Source organism: Ranitomeya imitator, chromosome 2, assembly GCF_032444005.1.
Source record: "Ranitomeya imitator isolate aRanImi1 chromosome 2, aRanImi1.pri, whole genome shotgun sequence".
NCBI lineage: Eukaryota > Metazoa > Chordata > Amphibia > Anura > Dendrobatidae > Ranitomeya > Ranitomeya imitator.
The window spans coordinates 628,225,566-628,251,162 of NC_091283.1; the positions used below are offsets into that span (position 1 = coordinate 628,225,566).

General features: G+C 42.7%; 1 protein-coding gene across 1 annotated transcript in view; it reads left to right on the forward strand.

Annotated features, from left to right (window-relative positions):
* The first annotated feature begins 13,935 nt into the window (after positions 1-13,935).
* The window catches only part of LOC138665246 (gastrula zinc finger protein XlCGF57.1-like), a 103,885-nt gene continuing 92,223 nt past the window's right edge, over positions 13,936-25,597 (forward strand). Inside the window, exon 1 of the mRNA XM_069752545.1 lies at positions 13,936-14,157. The gene's annotated coding sequence lies outside the window, so the exon portion shown is untranslated. The remainder of the gene's footprint in view (positions 14,158-25,597) is intronic.

Consider the following 25,597-nt stretch of genomic DNA (forward strand, 5'->3'; position numbering starts at 1 on the left):
TGTTTTACAATTTGTCCTGAGTACACCGATACCCCATATGTGGGGGTAAACCACTGTTTGGGCGCATGACAGAGCTCGGAAGCGAAGGAGCGCCATTTGACTTTTGAATGCAAAATTGACTGGAATCGAGATGGGACACCATGTTGCGTTTGGAGAGCCCCTGATGTGCCTAAACATTGAAACCCCCTACAAGTGACACCATTTTGGAAAATAGACCCCCAAAGGAACTTATCTAGAGGTGTGGTGAGCACTTTGACCCACCAAGTGCTTCACAGAAGTTTATAATGCAGAACCGTAAAAATAAAAAATCATATTTTTTCACAAAAATTTTCTTTTTGCCCCCAATTTTTTATTTTCCCAAGGGTAAGAGAAGAAAATGGACCCCAAAAGTTGTTTTACAATTTGTCCTGAGTACGCTGATACCCCATATGTGGGGGTAAACCACTGTTTGGGCGCATGGGAGAGCTCGGAAAGGAAGGAGCGCCGTTTGACTTTTCAATGCAAAATTGACAGGAATTTAGATGGGACGCTATGTTGCATTTGCAGAGCCCCTAATGTACCTAAACAGTAGAAACCCCCCACAAGTGACATCATTTTGGAAACTAGACCCCCTAAGGAACTTATCTAGATGTGTGGTGAGTGCTTTGACCCACCAAGGGCTTCACAGAAGTTTATAATGCAGAGCCGTAAAAAATAAAACAAAAATTTTTTCCCACAAAAATTATTTTTTAGCCCCCAGTTTTGTATTTTCCCGAGGGTAACAGGAGAAATTGGACCCCAAAAGTTGTTGTCCAATTTGTCCTGAGTGCGCTGATACCCCATATGTGGGGGGGAACCACCGTTTGGACGCATGGGAGGGCTCGGAAGGGAAGGAGCGCCATTTGGAATGCAGACTTAGATGGAATGGTCTGCAGGCGTCACATTGTGTTTGCAGAGCCCCTAATGTACCTAAACAGTAGAAACCCCCCACAATTGACCGCATATTGGAAACTAGACCCCCCAAGGAACTTATCTATCTGTGTTGTGAGAACTTTGAGCCCCCAAGTGTTTCACTACGGTTTATAACGCAGAGCCGTGAAATTAAAAAATCTTTTTTTCCCACAAAAATTATTTTTTAGCCCCCAGTTTTGTATTTCCCAAGGGTAACAGGAGAAATTGGACCCCAAAAGTTGTTGTCCTATTTGTCCTGAGTCCGCTGATACCCCATATGTTGGGGTAAACCCCTGTTTGGGCACACGGTAGAGCTTGGAAGGGAAGGAGCACTGTTTTACTTTTTCAACGCAGAATTGGCTGGAATTGAGATCGGACGCCATGTCGTGTTTGGAGAGCCCCTGATGTGCCTAAACAGTGGAAACCCCCCAATTATAACTGAAACCCTAATCCAAACACACCCCAAACCCTAATCCCAACAGTAACCCTAACCACACCTCTAACCCTGACACACCCCTAACCCTAATCCCAACCCTATTCCCAACCGTAAATGTAATCTAAACCCTAACCGTAACTTTAGCCTTAACCCTAGCCCCAACCTTAACCTTAGCCCTAACCCTAGCCCTAACCCTAGCCCTAACCCTAGCCCTAACTCTAGCCCTAACCCTAGCCTTAACCCTAGCCCTAATGAGAAAATGGAAATAAATACATTTTTTGAATTTTTCCCTAACTAAGGGGGTGATGAAGGGGGGGTTTGATTTACTTTTATAGCTGGTTTTTTAGCGGATTTTTATGATTGGCAGCCGTCACACACTGAAAGACGCTTTTTATTGCAAAAAATATTTTTTTGCATTACCACATTTTGAGAGCTATAATTTTTCCATATTTTGGTCCACAGAGTCATGTGAGGTCTTGTTTTTTTTGCGGGACGAGTTGATGTTTTTATTGGTAAAATTTTCGGGCACGTGACATTTTTTGATCGCTTTTTATTCCGATTTTTGTGAGGCAGAATGACCAAAAACCAACTATTCATGAATTTCTTTTGGGGGAGGTGTTTATACCGTTCCGCGTTTGGTAAAATTGATAAAGCAGTTTTATTCTTTGGGTCAGTACGATTACAGTGACACCTCATTTATATCATTTTTTTATGTTTTGGCGCTTTTATACGATAAAAACTATTTTATAGAAAAAATAATTATTTTTGCATCGCTGTATTCTCAGAACTATAACTTTTTTATTTTTTTGCTGATCATGCTGTATCGCAGCTCGTTTTTTGCGAGACAAGATGACATTTTCAGTGGTACTATGGTTATTTATATCTGACTTTTTGATCGCGTGTTATTCCACTTTTTGTTCAGCGGTATGATAATAAAGCGTTGTTTTTTGCCTCTTTTTTTTTTTCTTACGGTGTTTACTGAAGGGGTTAACTAGTGGGCCAGTTTGATAGGTCGTGCCGTTACGGACGCGGCGATACTAAATATGTGTACTTTTATTGTATTTTTTTTTATTTAGATATAGAAATGTATTTATGGGAATAATATATATTTTTTTTCATTATTTAGGAATTTTTTAAAAAATTTTTTTTTTGCACATTTGGAATTTTTTTTTTTTACTTTTGTACTTTGTCCCGGGGGGGACATCACAGATCGCTGATCTGACAGTTTGCACAGCACTCTGTCAGATCAGCGATCTAACTTACAGTGCTGCAGGCTTACCAAGCGCCTGCTCTGAGCAGACACTTGGTAAGCCACCTCCCTCCCTGCAGGACCCAGATGCAGCGGCCATCTTGGATCCGGGCCTGCTACAGGGAGGGAGGTAAGGAGACCCTCGCAGCAACGCGATCACATCACGTTGCTGCGGGGGTCTCAGGGAAGCCCGCTGGGAGCCCCCTCCCTGCGCGATGCTTCCCTGTACCGCCGGAACACCGCGATCATGTTTGATCGCGGTGTGCCGAGGGTTAATGTGCCAGGGGCGGTCCGTGACCGCTCCTGGCACATAGTGCCGGATGTCAGCTGCGATAGGCAGCTGACACCCGGCCGCGATCAGCCACGCTCCCCCCGTGAGCGCGGCCGATCGCGTATGACGTACTATCCCGTCGGTGGTCATACGGGCCCACCCCACCTCGACGGGATAGTACGTCTAATGTCAGAAAGGGGTTAAACTTCTTGATGACACTGCACACGGTAGACACAGGAACATTCAGGTCTTTGGAGATGGACTTGTAGCCTTGAGATTGCTCATGCCTCCTCACAATTTGGTTTCTCAAGTCCTCAGACAGTTCTTTGGTCTTCTTTCTTTTCTCCATGCTCAATGTGGTACACACAAGGAAACAGGACAGAGGTTGAGTCAACTTTAATTCATGTCACCTGGCTGCAAGTGTGATTTAGTTATTACCAACACCTGTTAGGTGCCACAGGTAAGTTATAGGTGCTGTTAATTACACAAATTAGAGAAGCATCACATGATTTTTCGAACAGTGTCAATACTTTTGTCCACCCCCTTTTTTATGTTTGGTGTGGAATTATATCCAATTTGGCATTAGAACAATTCTTTTCGTGTTTTTTCATTTAAGACAAATTAAATGAAGATAATAATAATAAAGATTTTGTGTTTGCAATCATTTTCAGGAAGAAACTGAGTATTATCTGACAGAATTGCAGGGGTGTCAATACTTTTGGCCATGACTGTATAATAGAAACATATGCACCACTTCTACATTTATCACCCACTTCTGATTTTGGCTTACAGATACTGAGGTAAAATACTGACCAAATACTGACCGTGTGAATATGGCCTTATACTTTTCCCCTGATTGTTCCACTCCTGGTTTTGCCTTAGGCCGGCGTCACACTAGCGAGTTTTACGGACGTATGAGAGGTGCAGAAAATATGGATTGCATACGTTACAATGATTCTCTATGGCCCAGCTCCTATCTGCCGTATTTTACTGATCCGTATTATACGGTCTTCTACGGCCGTAGAAAATCGCAGCATGCTGCGTTTGTCACCGTATTGCGCAAAAAAAATCACCAATGAAAGTCTACGGGGGCGAGAAAATTATGGATTACACACGGACCAGCAGTGTGACTTGTGAGAAATACGTAGAGGTGTTCTATAGAAAAGCCGGCAATTCAGTGCGGTGTACAGTAAAATCACACTGGCAGGTTAGAATAGAATAGCTAAGATAAATGTCTACACATAGTATAGGGGTATATATATATCAGTGAGACACATATATGCATATATATTAATATTCAGGGCCGGACTGGGACTAAAATTCAGCCCTGGCATTTGAAGTCACACAGGCCCACTTGTCGCATGGTGACTGTATAATATCTTTGTACACTTGTAGGTTAGAAGAAGTGAGGAGAGTGTAACACAACTATATAACATAATTACAGCTGTATCCAGCATTACAGCTCAGCCCCCATAGAATGTAATACAGCACAGCCCCCATAGAATGTAATACAGCACAGCCCCCATAGAATGTAATATAGCACAGCCCCCATAGAATGTAATACAGCACAGCCCCCATAGAATATAATACAGCACAGCCCCCATAGAATGTAATACAGCACAGCCCACATAGAATGTAATGCAGCCACCCACATAGAATGTAATACAGCACAGCCCCCATAGAATATAATACAGCACAGCCCCCATAGAATGTAATACAGCACAGCCCACATAGAATGTAATACAGCACAGCCCCCATAGAATGTAATACAGCACAGCCCCCATAGAATGTATTGCAGCCAGCCCCAATAGAATGTAATGCAACACAGCCCTCATAGAATGTAATGCAACACAGCCCCCATAGAATGTAATGCAGCCAGCCCCCATAGAATGTAATGCAGCACAGCCCCCATAGAATGTAATACAGCCAGCCCCCATAGAATATAATGCAGCACAGCCCCCATAGAATGTAATGCAGCCAGCCCCCATAGAATGTAATGCAGCACAGCCCCATAGAATGTATTGCAGCACAGCCCCATAGAATGTAATGCAGCACAGCCCTCATAGAATGTAATGCAGCACAGCCCCCATAAAATGTAATACAGCCAGCCCCCATAGAATTTAATGCAGCAAGCCCCCATAGAATGTAATGCAGCCAGCCCCCATAGAATATAATGCAGCACAGCCCCATAGAATGTAATGCAGCCAGCCCCCATAAAATGTAATGCAGCCAGCCCCCATAGAATGTAATGCAGCACAGCCCCATAGAATGTAATGCAGCACAGCCCTCATAGAATGTAATACAGCCCCCCATAGAATGTAATGCAGTACAGCCCCCATAGAATGTAATACAGCACAGCCCCCATATAATGTAATGCAGCACAGCCCCCATAGAATGTAATACAGCCAGCCCCCAGCCCCCATGGAATAATAATTAATAATTAATAGCTAGAGCGCCCAAATTTTGCACATACACACAACTAACATTAGTAGTGTGGAATATGCAAAAAAAAAAGGGATATGAGATGGTTTACTGTATGTAAACCATGTCTCATATCATGTCGGGTTTGTGAAGGAGATAGCAAAAGCCGGCAATTGAATTACCGGTTTTTCTCCTATCTAGCGCTGTGTGATATATTAATCTATATATATAATTGTCTAGGGTCACTTCCGTCTGTCTGTCCTTCTGTCAAGGTTATTCGTTCGCTGATTGGTCTCGGCAGCTGCCTGTCATGGCTGCCGCGACCAATCAACGACGGCCACGGTCCGATTAGTCCCTCCCCTACTCCTCTGCACTCACTTCCCGGCGCCCGCTCCGTAATCCCCACCGCTCACAGGGTTAATGGCAGCGGTAACGGCCCGCGGTGTAACGCGCCCCGTTACCGCTGCTATTAACCCTGTGTGTCCCCAACTATTTACTATTGATGCTGCCTATGCAGCATCAATAGTAAAAATAGGTCATGTTAAAAATAATTAAAAAAACCAAAAAACCTGCTATACTTACCCTCCGCCTCCTTTCTCGCTCCTCGCCACGCTCCCGGGACCGCTCCATTGCAAGCGGCAGCTTCCGGTTCCGTCCCAGGGCTGGTGTGCGGCAAGGACCTGCCGTGACGTCACGGTCATGTGACCGCGACGTCATCATAAGTCCTGCTCACACCAGCCCTGGGACCACCGGAAGCTACCGCTTGCAATGGGGCGATCCCAGGAACGTGGCGAGGAGTGGCAAAGGCGGCGGATGGTAAGTATAGCAGGACTTCAACGGGCTATAGGTGAGTATATGTTTATTTGATTTTTTTAAGTCTCTATACTACGTGGCTCTGTGCTGGCCAATATACCACGTGACTGGGCAATATACTACGTGACTGGGCAATATACTCCGTGGCTGGACAATATACTACGTGGCTGGGCAATATACTACGTGGCTGGGCAATATACTACGTGACTGGGCAATATACTACGTGACTGGCCAATATACAACGTGGCTGGACAATATACTACGTGGCTGGGCAATATACTACGTGGCTGGGCAATATACTACGTGGCTGGGCAATATACTATGTGGCTGGGCAATATACTACGTGACTGGGCAATATACTACGTGGCTGGACAATATACTACGTGGCTGGGTAATATACTACGTGGCTGGGCAATATACTACGTCACTGGGCAATATACTACGTAACTGGGCAATATACTGCGTGACTGGGCAATATACTACGTGGCTGGGCAATTGTTGTGAATTCTGTGGCTGAGTTCACTTCTGTGGTCACAAGTGGTATTGCAGTCTCTGGGCTTCCTCCCTCAGGTGTTTTGGTGAGCTCGTTGGCTGCCTTGCTATTTAGCTCCACCTGAGTCTGTCTTCCTTGCTCCTTGTCAATGTTCCAGTGTTGGATCTGAGCTACTGCATCTTTCCTTGGGCCTGCTGCTCTGCTAGATAAGTGCTTCTAGTTGTTTTCTGTTTTTTCTGTCCAGCTTGTTATTATCTTTTGCTGGAAGCTCTGAGAAGCAAAGGGGTGCACCGCCGTGCTGTTAGTTCGGCACGGTGGGTCTTTTTGCCCCTTTGCGTGGTTTTCGTTTTAGGGTTTTTTGTAGACTGCATAGTTCTCTTTGCTATCCTCGCTCTGTCTAGAATATCGGGCCTCACTTTGCTGAATCTATTTCATTCCTACGTTTGTCTTTTCATCTTGCTAACAGTCATTATATGTGGGGGCTGCCTATTCCTTTGGGGTATTTCTCTGAGGTAAGTCAGGCTTGTATTTCTATCTTCAGGCTAGTCAGCTCCTCAGGCAGTGCCGAGTTGCATAGGTAGTTGATAGGCGCAATCCACTGCTGCTTCCAGTTGTGTGAGGATAGATCAGGTACTGCAGTCTACAGAGATTCCACGTCTCAGAGCTCGTCCTATTGTTTTGGGTTATTGCCAGATCTCTGTATGTGCGCTGATTACTGCACGCTGTGTTGCCTGATTGCCAGCCATAACAGTACAAGGAGCCTTTCAATGATTTCCAATAGAGGGAAAAAAGAAATCCTGACATCATTTTTTTTTCTTAGCTCTGTCTTCAGTCTTTTTTTTCCCCTAGACATTAGAGTGCTTCAGGACACAGCTGTGGACATGGATATTCAGGCTCTGTGCTCCTTAATGGATAATCTCGTTGTAAATGTACAAAAGATTCAAGATACTATTGATCAGAAATCGATGCTAGAACCAAGAATTCCGATTCCTGATTTGTTTTTTGGTGACAGAACTAAGTTCCTGAGCTTCAGAAATAATTGTAAGCTATTTTTGGCCTTGAAACCTCATTCTTCTGGTAATCCTATTCAACAGGTTTTGATTATTATTTATTTTTTGCGCGGCGACCCACAGGACTGGGCGTTTTCTCTTGCACCAGGAGATTCTGCATTGAGTAATGTTGATGCATTTTTCCAGGCGCTGGGATTGCTTTACGATGAGCCTAATTCAGTGGATCAAGCTGAGAAAAATCTGCTGGCTTTATGCCAGGGTCAGGATGATGTAGAAGTATATTGTCAGAAATTTAGAAAATGGTCAGTACTCACTCTGTGGAATGAATCTGCACTAGCGGCTTTGTTCAGAAAGGGTCTCTCTGAAGCTCTTAAGGATGTAATGGTGGGATTTCCTATGCCTGCTGGTTTGAATGAGTCTATGTCCTTGGCCATTCAGATCGGTCGTCGCTTGCGCGAGCGTAAATCTGTGCACCATCTGGCGGTATTGTCTGAGAGTAAGCCTGAGCCTATGCAGTGCGACAGGACTATGACTAAAGTAGAACGGCACGAACACAGACGTCTGAACAGACTGTGTTTCTATTGTGGTGATTCTACTCATGCTATTTCTAATTGTCCTAAACGCACTAGGCGGTTCGATAGCTCTGCCGTTATTGGTACTGTACAGTCCAAATTCCTTTTGTCCATTACCTTAATGTGCTCTTTGTCGTCATATTCTGTCATGGCGTTTGTGGATTCAGGCGCTGCCCTGAATCTGATGGATTTGGATTATGCTAAACGTTGTGGGTTTTTCTTGGAGCCTTTGCGGTGTCCTATTCCGTTGAGAGGAATTGATGCTACACCTTTGGCCAAGAATAAGCCTCAGTACTGGGCCCAGCTGACCATGTGCATGGCTCCTGCACATCAGGAAGTTATTCGCTTTTTGGTACTGCATAATTTGCATGATGTGGTCGTGTTGGGGTTGCCATGGCTACAAACCCATAATCCAGTATTGGATTGGAACTCTATGTCGGTAACCAGCTGGGGTTGTCAGGGAGTACATGGTGATGTTCCATTTTTGTCTATTTCGTCATCCATTCCTTCTGACATCCCAGAGTTCTTGTCGGACTTTCAGGATGTATTTGAAGAGTCCAAGTCTGATGCCCTTCCTCCGCATAGGAATTGTGATTGTGCTATCGATTTGATTCCTGGTAGTAAATTCCCTAAGGGTCGTTTATTTAATTTGTCCGTACCTGAACACACCGCTATGCGCAGTTATGTGAAGGAGTCCCTGGAGAAGGGACATATTCGCCCATCGTCGTCACCATTGGGAGCAGGGTTCTTTTTTGTAGCCAAGAAGGATGGTTCGCTAAGACCGTGCATTGATTACCGCCTTCTTAATAAGATCACTGTTAAGTTTCAGTATCCCTTGCCATTGATTTCTGACTTGTTTGCTCGGATTAAGGGGGCTAGTTGGTTTACTAAGATTGATCTTCGTGGTGCGTATAATCTGGTGAGAATCAGGCAGGGAGATGAATGGAAAACGGCATTTAATACGCCCGAGGGTCATTTTGAGTATCTGGTGATGCCGTTCGGACTTGCCAATGCTCCATCTGTTTTTCAGTCTTTTATGCATGACATTTTCCGTGAGTATCTGGATAAATTCTTGATTGTTTACTTGGATGACATTTTGATCTTCTCAGATGATTGGGAGTCTCATGTGAAGCAAGTCAGAATGGTTTTCCAGGTACTGCGTGCTAATTCCTTGTTCGTGAAGGGATCAAAGTGTCTCTTCGGTGTGCAGAAAGTTTCATTTTTGGGGTTCATCTTTTCCCCTTCTACTATCGAGATGGATCCGGTTAAGGTTCAGGCCATCCAGGATTGGACTCAGCCGACATCTCTAAAAAGTTTGCAGAAATTCCTGGGCTTTGCTAATTTTTATCGTCGCTTCATCTGTAATTTTTCTAGCATTGCCAGACCATTGACCGATTTGACCAAGAAGGGTGCTGATTTGGTTAATTGGTCTTCTGCTGCCGTGGAAGCTTTTCAGGAGTTGAAGCGTCGTTTTTGCTGTGCCCCTGTGTTGTGTCAACCTGATGTTTCTCTTCCGTTCCAGGTCGAGGTTGATGCTTCTGAGATTGGTGCAGGGGCGGTTTTGTCACAGAGAGGTTCTGGTTGCTCAGTGTTCAAACCATGTGCTTTCTTTTCCAGGAAATTTTCTGCTGCTGAGCGTAATTATGATGTGGGCAACCGAGAGTTGCTGGCCATGAAGTGGGCATTCGAGGAGTGGCGTCATTGGCTTGAGGGTGCTAAGCATCGCGTGGTGGTTTTGACTGATCATAAGAACCTTACTTATCTTGAGTCTGCCAAGCGCTTGAATCCTAGACAGGCCCGTTGGTCGTTATTTTTTGCTCGTTTTGATTTTGTGATTTCATACCTTCCGGGCTCTAAAAATGTGAAGGCGGATGCTCTGTCTAGGAGTTTTGTGCCCGACTCTCCGGGGTTATCTGAGCCGGCGAGTATCCTCAAGGAAGGAGTCATTGTGTCTGCCATCTCCCCTGATTTGCGGAGAGTGTTGCAGAAATTTCAGGCTAATAAACCTGATCGTTGTCCGGCCGAGAAACTGTTCGTCCCTGATAGGTGGACTAGTAAAGTTATCTCTGAACTTCATTGTTCGGTGCTGGCCGGTCATCCAGGAATCTTTGGTACCAGGGAGTTGGTTGCTAGATCCTTCTGGTGGCCATCTCTGTCACGGGATGTGCGTGCTTTTGTGCAGTCCTGTGGAATTTGTGCTAGGGCTAAGCCCTGCTGTTCACGTGCCAGTGGGTTGCTTTTGCCCTTGCCGGTCCCGAAGAGGCCTTGGACACATATTTCGATGGATTTCATTTCTGACCTTCCCGTTTCTCAAAAGATGTCTGTCATTTGGGTGGTCTGTGATCGCTTTTCTAAAATGGTCCATCTGGTGCCCTTGGTTAAATTGGCTTCCTCCTCTGATTTGGTGCCTTTGTTCTTCCAGCATGTGGTTCGTTTACATGGCATTCCTGAGAATATTGTTTCTGACAGAGGTTCCCAGTTTGTCTCGAGGTTCTGGCGAGCCTTTTGTGGTAGGATGGGCATTGACCTATCTTTTTCCTCGGCCTTCCATCCTCAGACTAATGGCCAGACCGAACGAACCAATCAGACCTTGGAAACATATCTGAGATGTTTTGTTTCCGCTGACCAGGATGATTGGGTGTCATTTTTGCCGTTGGCTGAGTTCGCCCTTAATAATCGGGCCAGCTCGGCTACCTTGGTCTCTCCATTTTTCTGCAATTCTGGGTTCCATCCTCGTTTCTCTTCAGGACAGGTTGAGTCTTCGGACTGTCCTGGTGTGGATTATGTGGTGGACAGGTTGCAGCAGATCTGGACTCAGGTAGTGGACAATTTGACCTTGTCCCAGGAGAAGGCTCAGCTTTTCGCTAATCGCAGACGCCGTGTGGGACCCCGACTTCGTGTTGGGGATCTGGTTTGGTTATCTTCTCGTCATATACCTATGAAGGTTTCCTCTCCTAAATTTAAACCTCGTTTTATTGGTCCGTATAGGATTTCTGAGTTTCTCAATCCGGTGTCTTTTCGTCTGACCCTCCCAGACTCCTTTTCCATACATAATGTATTCCATAGGTCGTTGTTGAGGAGATACGTGGCACCTATGGTTCCATCTGTGGAGCCTCCTGCCCCTGTTTTGGTGGAGGGGGAATTGGAGTATATTGTGGAGAAGATTTTGGATTCTCGTGTCTCTAGACGGAAACTCCAGTATCTGGTCAAATGGAAGGGTTATGCTCAGGAAGATAATTCCTGGGTTTTTGCCTCTGATGTCCATGCCCCAGATCTTGTTCGTGCCTTTCATGTGGCTCATCCTGGTCGGCCTGGGGGTTCTGGTGAGGGTTCGGTGACCCCTCCTCAAGGGGGGGGTACTGTTGTGAATTCTGTGGCTGAGTTCACTTCTGTGGTCACAAGTGGTATTGCAGTCTCTGGGCTTCCTCCCTCAGGTGTTTTGGTGAGCTCGTTGGCTGCCTTGCTATTTAGCTCCACCTGAGTCTGTCTTCCTTGCTCCTTGTCAATGTTCCAGTGTTGGATCTGAGCTACTGCATCTTTCCTTGGGCCTGCTGCTCTGCTAGATAAGTGCTTCTAGTTGTTTTCTGTTTTTTCTGTCCAGCTTGTTATTATCTTTTGCTGGAAGCTCTGAGAAGCAAAGGGGTGCACCGCCGTGCTGTTAGTTCGGCACGGTGGGTCTTTTTGCCCCTTTGCGTGGTTTTCGTTTTAGGGTTTTTTGTAGACTGCATAGTTCTCTTTGCTATCCTCGCTCTGTCTAGAATATCGGGCCTCACTTTGCTGAATCTATTTCATTCCTACGTTTGTCTTTTCATCTTGCTAACAGTCATTATATGTGGGGGCTGCCTATTCCTTTGGGGTATTTCTCTGAGGTAAGTCAGGCTTGTATTTCTATCTTCAGGCTAGTCAGCTCCTCAGGCAGTGCCGAGTTGCATAGGTAGTTGATAGGCGCAATCCACTGCTGCTTCCAGTTGTGTGAGGATAGATCAGGTACTGCAGTCTACAGAGATTCCACGTCTCAGAGCTCGTCCTATTGTTTTGGGTTATTGCCAGATCTCTGTATGTGCGCTGATTACTGCACGCTGTGTTGCCTGATTGCCAGCCATAACAGGCAATATACTACGTGGCTGGGCAATAAACTACGTGGCTGGGCAATATACTACGTCGCTGGGCAATATACTACGTGGCTGGGCAATATACTACGTGACTGGGCAATATACTACGTGGCTGGGCAATATACTGCGTGTCTGGGCAATATACTGCGTGGCTGGGCGATATACTACGTGGCTGGCCGATATACTACATCGCTGGGCAATATACTACGTGGCTGGGCAATATACTACGTGGCTGGCCGATATACTACGTCGCTGGGCAATATACTACGTGACTGGGCAATATACTACGTGGCTGGGCAATATACTACGTGGCTGGGCAATATACTACGTGGTTGGGCAATATACTATGTGGTTGGGCAATATACTATGTGGACATGCATATTCTAGAATACCCGATGCGTTAGAATCGGGCCACCATCTAGTATATATATATATGTGTCTCACTGATATATTTTACGATTATTTGAGCCCATGGATCCATTGTATGTCCGTATTGCAAGCCTGCGAGAAAATCTCGCAGTACGGATGCCATACGGATTACATATGGAGGATGCCATGCGCAAAATACGCTGACACACCCTGCCTACGGTGGAGATACGGACCACTATTTTGGGGACTTTTCTGCGTATTACGGCCGTAAATAACGGACCGTATTTTTATACGCTGGCCTTACACATACTGAGGTAAAATACTGACCAAATACTGACCGTGTGAACATGGCCTTACTCACCTGCAGTATCGGCACTGTTCCAGTGATGTTGGCGCCGGATCTTCAGAGGTTTGGTGACATTGTTATGTTACATACGCCCTGTAGCCAATCGGCAGAAGAGGAGCAGGGCGAGGTCGGTACGAGGCATCTCTAATACAGTTTATTCCCGACATTGTCAGTCAGGGTTCGGCCTCTGTACCTTTTCAGCGCTCAGTACACACTTTTTTTCCTTTCTGAAACAAGTAATTTTAATTATAGATTTTTTCCAATTGGAAGCTCGAGACTGAACTGTATGGAGCTGCGGCAGAAAAAGGCCACTGTAAAGCAGCCGTGAGCGGGTTCGACGCTTCATTTTAAGGATATGTGCACACGCTGCGGATTTTGCTGCGGATTTGACGCTGCGGATCCGCAGCAGTTTTCCCTAAGTTTACAGTACCATGTAAACCTATGGGAAAAAAAAAACGCTGTGCACATGCTGCGGAAAAATCCGCACGGAAAACGCAGCGGATTATTTTCCGCAGCATGTCCATTCTTTGTGCGGATTCCGCAGCGGCTTTACAACTGCACCTATAGGAAAGCAGTTGAAAATCTGCAGAAGAAACCGCAGAAGAAACCGCAATAAAATCCGCAGTGAAAACCGCAGTGGTTTTGCACTGCGGATTTTCCAGATCCGCTGCGGAAAAACCCGCAGCGTGGGCACATACCCTAACACTGTGCTGGGTGCATTACTGTACGCACATCAGTCTGGCGTTGTTTCTTTCAATAGTGCCTGCTTTTTGTCTTATTTTCTCAGAATTCTTTCTAGAACTTAGATGTTCCAGATGCCTGCTGCAAGATACTAACTCTATTCCGGATATGGCCACTAGGGGGCGCAGTGGCAGAGAATAGCGGATGTAGCGCAGTCAGCCTCCTCTTCCTGGAGAGTCCCCCAGAGAACGTGGAACCATAGAGCACACTGTAGGGCAGCTGCCAGTCCTACCAATGTCGGCTCTAATTCTCCGACACCACTTCCGGTCTGAGTCAATTACAGCTGGGTCGGACAACGTGCTGTGCACTACATTTCCCATAACTCTGCGCCCTGTGAGCGGCTGACTGAGCTGTACAGCCATAGTGGAGTTCTGAGGAAACCTTCATCACAGAGGTAATGTATGATGTTATCCTGCGTGCTATGTCTGCATCTAGGAATACAGCTGGGGGACCTGGGGATTATTATACAGGAGGAGCAGACTGTGGTGTCCTGTCTGTTATTATTATTATACAGGAGGAGTAGACTGTGGTGTCCTGTCTGTTATTATTATACAGGAGGAGCAGACTGTGGTGTCCTGTCTGTTGTTATTATTATACAGGAGGAGCAGACTGTGGTGTCCTGTCTGTTATTATTATACAGGAGGAGCAGACTGTGGTGTCCTGTCTGTTATTATTATTATACAGGAGGAGCAGACTGTGGTGTCCTGTCTGTTATTATTATACAGGAGGAGCAGACTGTGGTGTCCTGTCTGTTATTATTATTATACAGGAGGAGCAGACTGTGGTGTCCTGTCTGTTATTATTATTATACAGGAGGAGCAGACTGTGGTGTCCTGTCTGTTATTATTATTATACAGGAGGAGCAGACTGTGGTGTCCTGTCTGTTATTATTATTATTATTATACAGGAGGAGCAGACTGTGGTGTCCTGTCTGTTATTATTATTATACAGGAGGAGCAGACTGTGGTGTCCTGTCTGTTATTATTATTATACAGGAGGAGCAGACTGTGGTGTCCTGTCTGTTATTATTATTATACAGGAGGAGCAGACTGTGGTGTCCTGTCTGTTATTATTATTATTATTATACAGGAGGAGCAGACTGTGGTGTCCTGTCTGTTATTATTATTATACAGGAGGAGCAGACTGTGGTGTCCTGTCTGTTATTAGTATTATACAGGAGGAGCAGACTGTGGTGTCCTGTCTGTTATTATTATTATACAGGAGGAGCAGACTGTGGTGTCCTGTCTGTTATTATTATTATACAGGAGGAGCAGACTGTGGTGTCCTGTCTGTTATTATTATTATTATACAGGAGGAGCAGACTGTGGTGTCCTGTCTGTTATTATTATTATTATACAGGAGGAGCAGACTGTGGTGTCCTGTCTGTTATTATTATTATTATACAGGAGGAGCAGACTGTGGTGTCCTGTCTGTTATTATTATTATTATACAGGAGGAGCAGACTGTGGTGTCCTGTCTGTTATTATTATTATTATTATACAGGAGGAGCAGACTGTGGTGTCCTGTCTGTTATTATTATTATACAGGAGGAGCAGACTGTGGTGTCCTGTCTGTTATTATTATTATACAGGAGGAGCAGACTGTGGTGTCCTGTCTGTTATTATTATTATTATTATACAGGAGGAGCAGACTGTGGTGTCCTGTCTGTTATTATTATTATACAGGAGGAGCAGACTGTGGTGTCCTGTCTGTTATTATTATTATACAGGAGGAGCAGACTGTGGTGTCCTGTCTGTTATTATTATTATTATACAGGAGGAGCAGACTGTGGTGTCCTGTCTGTTATTAGTATTATTATACAGGAGGAGCAGACTGTGGTGTCCTGTCTGTTATTATTATTATTATACAGGAGGAGCAGACTGTGGTGTCCTGTCTGTTATTATTATTATTATACAGGAGGAGCAGACTGTGGTGTCCTGTCTGTTATTATTATTATTATACAGGAGGAGCAGACTGTGGTGTCCTGTCTGTTATTATTATTATTATACAGGAGGAGCAGACTGTGGTGTCCTGTCTGTTATTATTATTATTATTATACAGGAGGAGCAGACTGTGGTGTCCTGTCTGTTATTATTATTATTATTATACAGGAGGAGCAGACTGTGGTGTCCTGTCTGTTATTATTATTATACAGGAGGAGCAGACTGTGGTGTCCTGTCTGTTATTATTATTATTATTATTATACAGGAGGAGCAGACTGTGGTGTCCTGTCTGTTATTATTATTATACAGGAGGAGCAGACTGTGGTGTCCTGTCTGTTATTATTATTATACAGGAGGAGCAGACTGTGGTGTCCTGTCTGTTATTATTATTATTATACAGGAGGAGCAGACTGTGGTGTCCTGTCTGTTATTAGTATTATTATACAGGAGGAGCAGACTGTGGTGTCCTGTCTGTTATTATTATTATTATACAGGAGGAGCAGACTGTGGTGTCCTGTCTGTTATTATTATTATTATACAGGAGGAGCAGACTGTGGTGTCCTGTCTGTTATTATTATTATACAGGAGGAGCAGACTGTGGTGTCCTGTCTGTTATTATTATTATTATACAGGAGGAGCAGACTGTGGTGTCCTGTCTGTTATTATTATTATTATACAGGAGGAGCAGACTGTGGTGTCCTGTCTGTTATTATTATTATTATTATACAGGAGTAGCAGACTGTGATGTCCTGTCTGTTATTAGTATTATACAGGAGGAGCAGACTGTGGTGTCCTGTCTGTTATTATTATTATTATACAGGAGGAGCAGACTGTGGTGTCCTGTCTGTTATTATTATTATTATACAGGAGGAGCAGACTGTGGTGTCCTGTCTGTTATTATTATTATACAGGAGGAGCAGACTGTGGTGTCCTGTCTGTTATTATTATTATTATTATACAGGAGGAGCAGACTGTGGTGTCCTGTCTGTTATTATTAGTATTATTATACAGGAGGAGCAGACTGTGGTGTCCTGTCTGTTATTATTATTATACAGGAGGAGCAGACTGTGGTGTCCTGTCTGTTATTATTATTATACAGGAGGAGCAGACTGTGGTGTCCTGTCTGTTATTATTATTATTATTATACAGGAGGAGCAGACTGTGGTGTCCTGTCTGTTATTATTATTATACAGGAGGAGCAGACTGTGGTGTCCTGTCTGTTATTATTATTATTATACAGGAGGAGCAGACTGTGGTGTCCTGTCTGTTATTAGTATTATTATACAGGAGGAGCAGACTGTGGTGTCCTGTCTGTTATTATTATTATACAGGAGGAGCAGAATGTGGTGTCCTGTCTGTTATTATTATTATTATACAGGAGGAGCAGACTGTGGTGTCCTGTCTGTTATTATTATTATTATTATACAGGAGGAGCAGACTGTGGTGTCCTGCCTGTTATTAGTATTATTATACAGGAGGAGCAGACTGTGGTGTCCTGTCTGTTATTATTATTATTATACAGGAGGAGCAGACTGTGGTGTCCTGTCTGTTATTATTATTATTATACAGGAGGAGCAGACTGTGGTGTCCTGTCTGTTATTAGTATTATTATACAGGAGGAGCAGACTGTGGTGTCCTGTCTGTTATTATTATACAGGAGGAGCAGACTGTGGTGTCCTGTCTGTTATTATTATACAGGAGGAGCAGACTGTGGTGTCCTGTCTGTTATTATTATACAGGAGGAGCAGACTGTGGTGTCCTGTCTGTTATTATTATTATACAGGAGGAGCAGACTGTGGTGTCCTGTCTGTTATTATTATTATACAGGAGGAGCAGACTGTGGTGTCCTGTCTGTTATTATTATTATACAGGAGGAGCAGACTGTGGTGTCCTGTCTGTTATTATTATTATTATTATACAGGAGGAGCAGACTGTGGTGTCCTGTCTGTTATTATTATTATACAGGAGGAGCAGACTGTGGTGTCCTGTCTGTTATTATTATTATACAGGAGGAGCAGACTGTGGTGTCCTGTCTGTTATTATTATTATACAGGAGGAGCAGACTGTGGTGTCCTGTCTGTTATTATTATTATACAGGAGGAGCAGACTGTGGTGTCCTGTCTGTTATTATTATTATTATACAGGAGGAGCAGACTGTGGTGTCCTGTCTGTTATTATTATTATTATACAGGAGGAGCAGACTGTGGTGTCCTGTCTGTTATTAGTATTATTATACAGGAGGAGCAGACTGTGGTGTCCTGTCTGTTATTATTATACAGGAGGAGCAGACTGTGGTGTCCTGTCTGTTATTATTATTATACAGGAGGAGCAGACTGTGGTGTCCTGTCTGTTATTATTATTATTATACAGGAGGAGCAGACTGTGGTGTCCTGTCTGTTATTATTATTATTATACAGGAGGAGCAGACTGTGGTGTCCTGTCTGTTATTAGTATTATTATACAGGAGGAGCAGACTGTGGTGTCCTGTCTGTTATTATTATACAGGAGGAGCAGACTGTGGTGTCCTGTCTGTTATTATTATTATACAGGAGGAGCAGACTGTGGTGTCCTGTCTGTTATTATTATTATTATACAGGAGGAGCAGACTGTGGTGTCCTGTCTGTTATTATTATTATTATACAGGAGGAGCAGACTGTGGTGTCCTGTCTGTTATTATTATTATTATACAGGAGGAGCAGACTGTGGTGTCCTGTCTGTTATTATTATTATTATTATACAGGAGGAGCAGACTGTGGTGTCCTGTCTGTTATTATTATTATTATTATACAGGAGGAGCAGACTGTGGTGTCCTGTCTGTTATTATTATTATACAGGAGGAGCAGACTGTGGTGTCCTGTCTGTTATTATTATTATTATTATACAGGAGGAGCAGACTGTGGTGTCCTGTCTGTTATTATTATTATACAGGAGGAGCAGACTGTGGTGTCCTGTCTGTTATTATTATTATACAGGAGGAGCAGACTGTGGTGTCCTGTCTGTTATTATTATTATTATACAGGAGGAGCAGACTGTGGTGTCCTGTCTGTTATTAGTATTATTATACAGGAGGAGCAGACTGTGGTGTCCTGTCTGTTATTATTATTATTATACAGGAGGAGCAGACTGTGGTGTCCTGTCTGTTATTATTATTATTATACAGGAGGAGCAGACTGTGGTGTCCTGTCTGTTATTATTATTATACAGGAGGAGCAGACTGTGGTGTCCTGTCTGTTATTATTATTATTATACAGGAGGAGCAGACTGTGGTGTCCTGTCTGTTATTATTATTATTATACAGGAGGAGCAGACTGTGGTGTCCTGTCTGTTATTATTATTATTATTATACAGGAGTAGCAGACTGTGGTGTCCTGTCTGTTATTAGTATTATACAGGAGGAGCAGACTGTGGTGTCCTGTCTGTTATTATTATTATTATACAGGAGGAGCAGACTGTGGTGTCCTGTCTGTTATTATTATTATACAGGAGGAGCAGACTGTGGTGTCCTGTCTATTATTATTATTATTATTATACAGGAGGAGCAGACTGTGGTGTCCTGTCTGTTATTATTATTATACAGGAGGAGCAGACTGTGGTGTCCTGTCTGTTATTATTATTATACAGGAGGAGCAGACTGTGGTGTCCTGTCTGTTATTATTATTATTATTATACAGGAGGAGCAGACTGTGGTGTCCTGTCTGTTATTATTAGTATTATTATACAGGAGGAGCAGACTGTGGTGTCCTGTCTGTTATTATTATTATACAGGAGGAGCAGACTGTGGTGTCCTGTCTGTTATTATTATTATACAGGAGGAGCAGACTGTGGTGTCCTGTCTGTTATTATTATTATTATTATACAGGAGGAGCAGACTGTGGTGTCCTGTCTGTTATTATTATTATACAGGAGGAGCAGACTGTGGTGTCCTGTCTGTTATTATTATTATTATACAGGAGGAGCAGACTGTGGTGTCCTGTCTGTTATTAGTATTATTATACAGGAGGAGCAGACTGTGGTGTCCTGTCTGTTATTATTATTATACAGGAGGAGCAGAATGTGGTGTCCTGTCTGTTATTATTATTATTATACAGGAGGAGCAGACTGTGGTGTCCTGTCTGTTATTATTATTATTATTATACAGGAGGAGCAGACTGTGGTGTCCTGCCTGTTATTAGTATTATTATACAGGAGGAGCAGACTGTGGTGTCCTGTCTGTTATTATTATTATTATACAGGAGGAGCAGACTGTGGTGTCCTGTCTGTTATTATTATTATTATACAGGAGGAGCAGACTGTGGTGTCCTGTCTGTTATTAGTATTATTATACAGGAGGAGCAGACTGTGGTGTCCTGTCTGTTATTATTATACAGGAGGAGCAGACTGTGGTGTCCTGTCTGTTATTATTATTATACAGGAGGAGCAGAATGTGGTGTCCTGTCTGTTATTATTATTATTATTATACAGGAGGAGCAGACTGTGGTGTCCTGTCTGTTATTATTATTATTATTATTATTATACAGGAGGAGCAGACTGTGGTGTCCTGCCTGTTATTAGTATTATTATACAGGAGGAGCAGACTGTGGTGTCCTGTCTGTTATTATTATTATTATACAGGAGGAGCAGACTGTGGTGTCCTGTCTGTTATTATTATTATTATTATAATACAGGAGGAGCAGACTGTGGTGTCCTGTCTGTTATTATTATTATTATACAGGAGGAGCAGACTGTGGTGTCCTGTCTGTTATTATTATTATACAGGAGGAGCAGACTGTGGTGTCCTGTCTGTTATTATTATTATTATACAGGAGGAGCAGACTGTGGTGTCCTGTCTGTTATTATTATTATTATACAGGAGGAGCAGACTGTGGTGTCCTGTCTGTTATTATTATTATTATACAGGAGGAGCAGACTGTGGTGTCCTGCCTGTTATTATTATTATACAGGAGGAGCAGACTGTGGTGTCCTGTCTGTTATTATTATTATTATACAGGAGGAGCAGACTGTGGTGTCCTCTCTATTATTATTATTATACAGGAGGAGCAGACTGTGGTGTCCTGTCTGTTATTATTATTATTATTATTATACAGGAGGAGCAGACTGTGGTGTCCTGTCTGTTATTATTATTATTATTATACAGGAGGAGCAGACTGTGGTGTCCTGTCTGTTATTATTATTATTATACAGGAGGAGCAGACTGTGGTGTCCTGTCTGTTATTATTATTATACAGGAGGAGCAGACTGTGGTGTCCTGTCTGTTATTATTATTATTATACAGGAGGAGCAGACTGTGGTGTCCTGTCTGTTATTATTATTATTATTATACAGGAGGAGCAGACTGTGGTGTCCTGTCTGTTATTATTATTATTATACAGGAGGAGCAGACTGTGGTGTCCTGTCTGTTATTATTATTATTATTATTATTATTATACAGGAGGAGCAGACTGTGGTGTCCTGTCTGTTATTATTATTATTATACAGGAGGAGCAGACTGTGGTGTCCTGTCTGTTATTATTATTATTATTATTATTATTATTATACAGGAGGAGCAGACTGTGGTGTCCTGCCTGTTATTAGTATTATTATACAGGAGGAGCAGACTGTGGTGTCCTGTCTGTTATTAGTATTATTATACAGGAGGAGCAGACTGTGGTGTCCTGTCTGTTATTATTATTATACAGGAGGAGCAGACTGTGGTGTCCTGTCTGTTATTAGTATTATTATACAGGAGGAGCAGACTGTGGTGTCCTGTCTGTTATTAGTATTATACAGGAGGAGCAGACTGTGGTGTCCTGTCTGTTATTATTATTATACAGGAGGAGCAGACTGTGGTGTCCTGTCTGTTATTATTATTATACAGGAGGAGCAGAATGTGGTGTCCTGTCTGTTATTATTATTATTATACAGGAGGAGCAGACTGTGGTGTCCTGCCTGTTATTAGTATTATTATACAGGAGGAGCAGACTGTGGTGTCCTGTCTGTTATTATTATTATTATACAGGAGGAGCAGACTGTGGTGTCCTGTCTGTTATTATTATTATTATTATAATACAGGAGGAGCAGACTGTGGTGTCCTGTCTGTTATTATTATTATTATACAGGAGGAGCAGACTGTGGTGTCCTGTCTGTTATTATTATTATACAGGAGGAGCAGACTGTGGTGTCCTGTCTGTTATTATTATTATTATACAGGAGGAGCAGACTGTGGTGTCCTGTCTGTTATTATTATTATTATACAGGAGGAGCAGACTGTGGTGTCCTGTCTGTTATTATTATTATTATACAGGAGGAGCAGACTGTGGTGTCCTGCCTGTTATTATTATTATACAGGAGGAGCAGACTGTGGTGTCCTGTCTGTTATTATTATTATTATACAGGAGGAGCAGACTGTGGTGTCCTCTCTGTTATTATTATTATTATACAGGAGGAGCAGACTGTGGTGTCCTGTCTGTTATTAGTATTATACAGGAGGAGCAGACTGTGGTGTCCTGTCTGTTGTTATTATTATTATACAGGAGGAGCAGACTGTGGTGTCCTGTCTGTTATTATTATTATTATTATTATTATTATACAGGAGGAGCAGACTGTGGTGTCCTGTCTGTTATTATTATTATTATTATTATTATTATACAGGAGGAGCAGACTGTGGTGTCCTGTCTGTTATTAGTATTATTATACAGGAGGAGCAGACTGTGGTGTCCTGTCTGTTATTATTATTATTATACAGGAGGAGCAGACTGTGGTGTCCTGTCTGTTATTATTATTATTATACAGGAGGAGCAGACTGTGGTGTCCTGTCTGTTGTTATTATTATTATTATTATACAGAAGGAGCAGACTGTGGTGTCCTGCCTGTTATTAGTATTATTATACAGGAGGAGCAGACTGTGGTGTCCTGTCTGTTATTATTATTATTATACAGGAGGAGCAGACTGTGGTGTCCTGTCTGTTATTAGTATTATACAGGAGGAGCAGACTGTGGTGTCCTGTCTGTTATTATTATTATACAGGAGGAGCAGACTGTGGTGTCCTGTCTGTTATTAGTATTATTATACAGGAGGAGCAGACTGTGGTGTCCTGTCTGTTATTATTATTATTATACAGGAGGAGCAGACTGTGGTGTCCTGTCTGTTATTATTATTATTATTATACAGGAGTAGCAGACTGTGGTGTCCTGTCTGTTATTAGTATTATACAGGAGGAGCAGACTGTGGTGTCCTGTCTGTTATTATTATTATACAGGAGGAGCAGACTGTGGTGTCCTGTCTGTTATTAGTATTATTATACAGGAGGAGCAGACTGTGGTGTCCTGTCTGTTATTAGTATTATACAGGAGGAGCAGACTGTGGTGTCCTGTCTGTTATTATTATTATACAGGAGGAGCAGACTGTGGTGTCCTGTCTGTTATTATTATTATACAGGAGGAGCAGAATGTGGTGTCCTGTCTGTTATTATTATTATTATACAGGAGGAGCAGACTGTGGTGTCCTCTCTGTTATTATTATTATTATACAGGAGGAGCAGACTGTGGTGTCCTGTCTGTTATTAGTATTATACAGGAGGAGCAGACTGTGGTGTCCTGTCTGTTATTATTATTATTATTATACAGGAGGAGCAGACTGTGGTGTCCTGTCTGTTATTATTATTATTATTATACAGGAGGAGCAGACTGTGGTGTCCTGTCTGTTATTATTATTATTATACAGGAGGAGCAGACTGTGGTGTCCTGTCTGTTATTATTATTATACAGGAGGAGCAGACTGTGGTGTCCTGTCTGTTATTATTATTATTATACAGGAGGAGCAGACTGTGGTGTCCTGTCTGTTATTATTATTATTATTATTATTATTATTATTATACAGGAGGAGCAGACTGTGGTGTCCTGTCTGTTATTATTATTATTATACAGGAGGAGCAGACTGTGGTGTCCTGTCTGTTATTATTATTATACAGGAGGAGCAGACTGTGGTGTCCTGTCTGTTATTATTATTATTATTATTATTATACAGGAGGAGCAGACTGTGGTGTCCTGTCTGTTATTATTATTATTATACAGGAGGAGCAGACTGTGGTGTCCTGTCTGTTATTATTATTATTATACAGGAGGAGCAGACTGTGGTGTCCTGTCTGTTATTATTATTATTATACAGGAGGAGCAGACTGTGGTGTCCTGTCTGTTATTATTATTATTATACAGGAGGAGCAGACTGTGGTGTCCTGTCTGTTGTTATTATTATTATTATTATTATACAGAAGGAGCAGACTGTGGTGTCCTGCCTGTTATTAGTATTATTATACAGGAGGAGCAGACTGTGGTGTCCTGTCTGTTATTATTATTATTATTATTATACAGGAGTAGCAGACTGTGGTGTCCTGTCTGTTATTAGTATTATTATACAGGAGGAGCAGACTGTGGTGTCCTGTCTGTTATTATTATTATTATACAGGAGGAGCAGACTGTGGTGTCCTGTCTGTTATTATTATTATTATACAGGAGTAGCAGACTGTGGTGTCCTGTCTGTTATTATTATTATTATACAGGAGGAGCAGACTGTGGTGTCCTGTCTGTTATTATTATTATTATACAGGAGGAGCAGACTGTGGTGTCCTGTCTGTTGTTATTATTATTATTATTATACAGAAGGAGCAGACTGTGGTGTCCTGCCTGTTATTAGTATTATTATACAGGAGGAGCAGACTGTGGTGTCCTGTCTGTTATTATTATTATTATACAGGAGGAGCAGACTGTGGTGTCCTCTCTGTTATTATTATTATTATTATTATACAGGAGGAGCAGACTGTGGTGTCCTGTCTGTTATTATTATTATTATACAGGAGGAGCAGACTGTGGTGTCCTGTCTGTTATTATTGTTATACAGGAGGAGCAGACTGTGGTGTCCTGTCTGTTATTATTATTATACAGGAGGAGCAGACTGTGGTGTCCTGCCTGTTATTATTATTATACAGGAGGAGCAGACTGTGGTGTCCTGTCTGTTATTAGTATTATTATACAGGAGGAGCAGACTGTGGTGTCCTGTCTGTTATTATTATTATACAGGAGGAGCAGACTGTGGTGTCCTGTCTGTTATTATTATTATTATTATACAGGAGGAGCAGACTGTGGTGTCCTGTCTGTTATTATTATTATACAGGAGGAGCAGACTGTGGTGTCCTGTCTGTTATTAGTATTATTATACAGGAGGAGCAGACTGTGGTGTCCTGTCTGTTATTAGTATTATACAGGAGGAGCAGACTGTGGTGTCCTGTCTGTTATTATTATTATACAGGAGGAGCAGACTGTGGTGTCCTGTCTGTTATTATTATTATACAGGAGGAGCAGAATGTGGTGTCCTGTCTGTTATTATTATTATTATACAGGAGGAGCAGACTGTGGTGTCCTGCCTGTTATTAGTATTATTATACAGGAGGAGCAGACTGTGGTGTCCTGTCTGTTATTATTATTATTATACAGGAGGAGCAGACTGTGGTGTCCTCTCTGTTATTATTATTATTATTATTATAATACAGGAGGAGCAGACTGTGGTGTCCTGTCTGTTATTATTATTATTATACAGGAGGAGCAGACTGTGGTGTCCTGTCTGTTATTATTATTATACAGGAGGAGCAGACTGTGGTGTCCTGTCTGTTATTATTATTATTATACAGGAGGAGCAGACTGTGGTGTCCTGTCTGTTATTATTATTATTATACAGGAGGAGCAGACTGTGGTGTCCTGTCTGTTATTATTATTATTATACAGGAGGAGCAGACTGTGGTGTCCTCTCTGTTATTATTATTATTATACAGGAGGAGCAGACTGTGGTGTCCTGTCTGTTATTAGTATTATACAGGAGGAGCAGACTGTGGTGTCCTGTCTGTTATTATTATTATTATTATT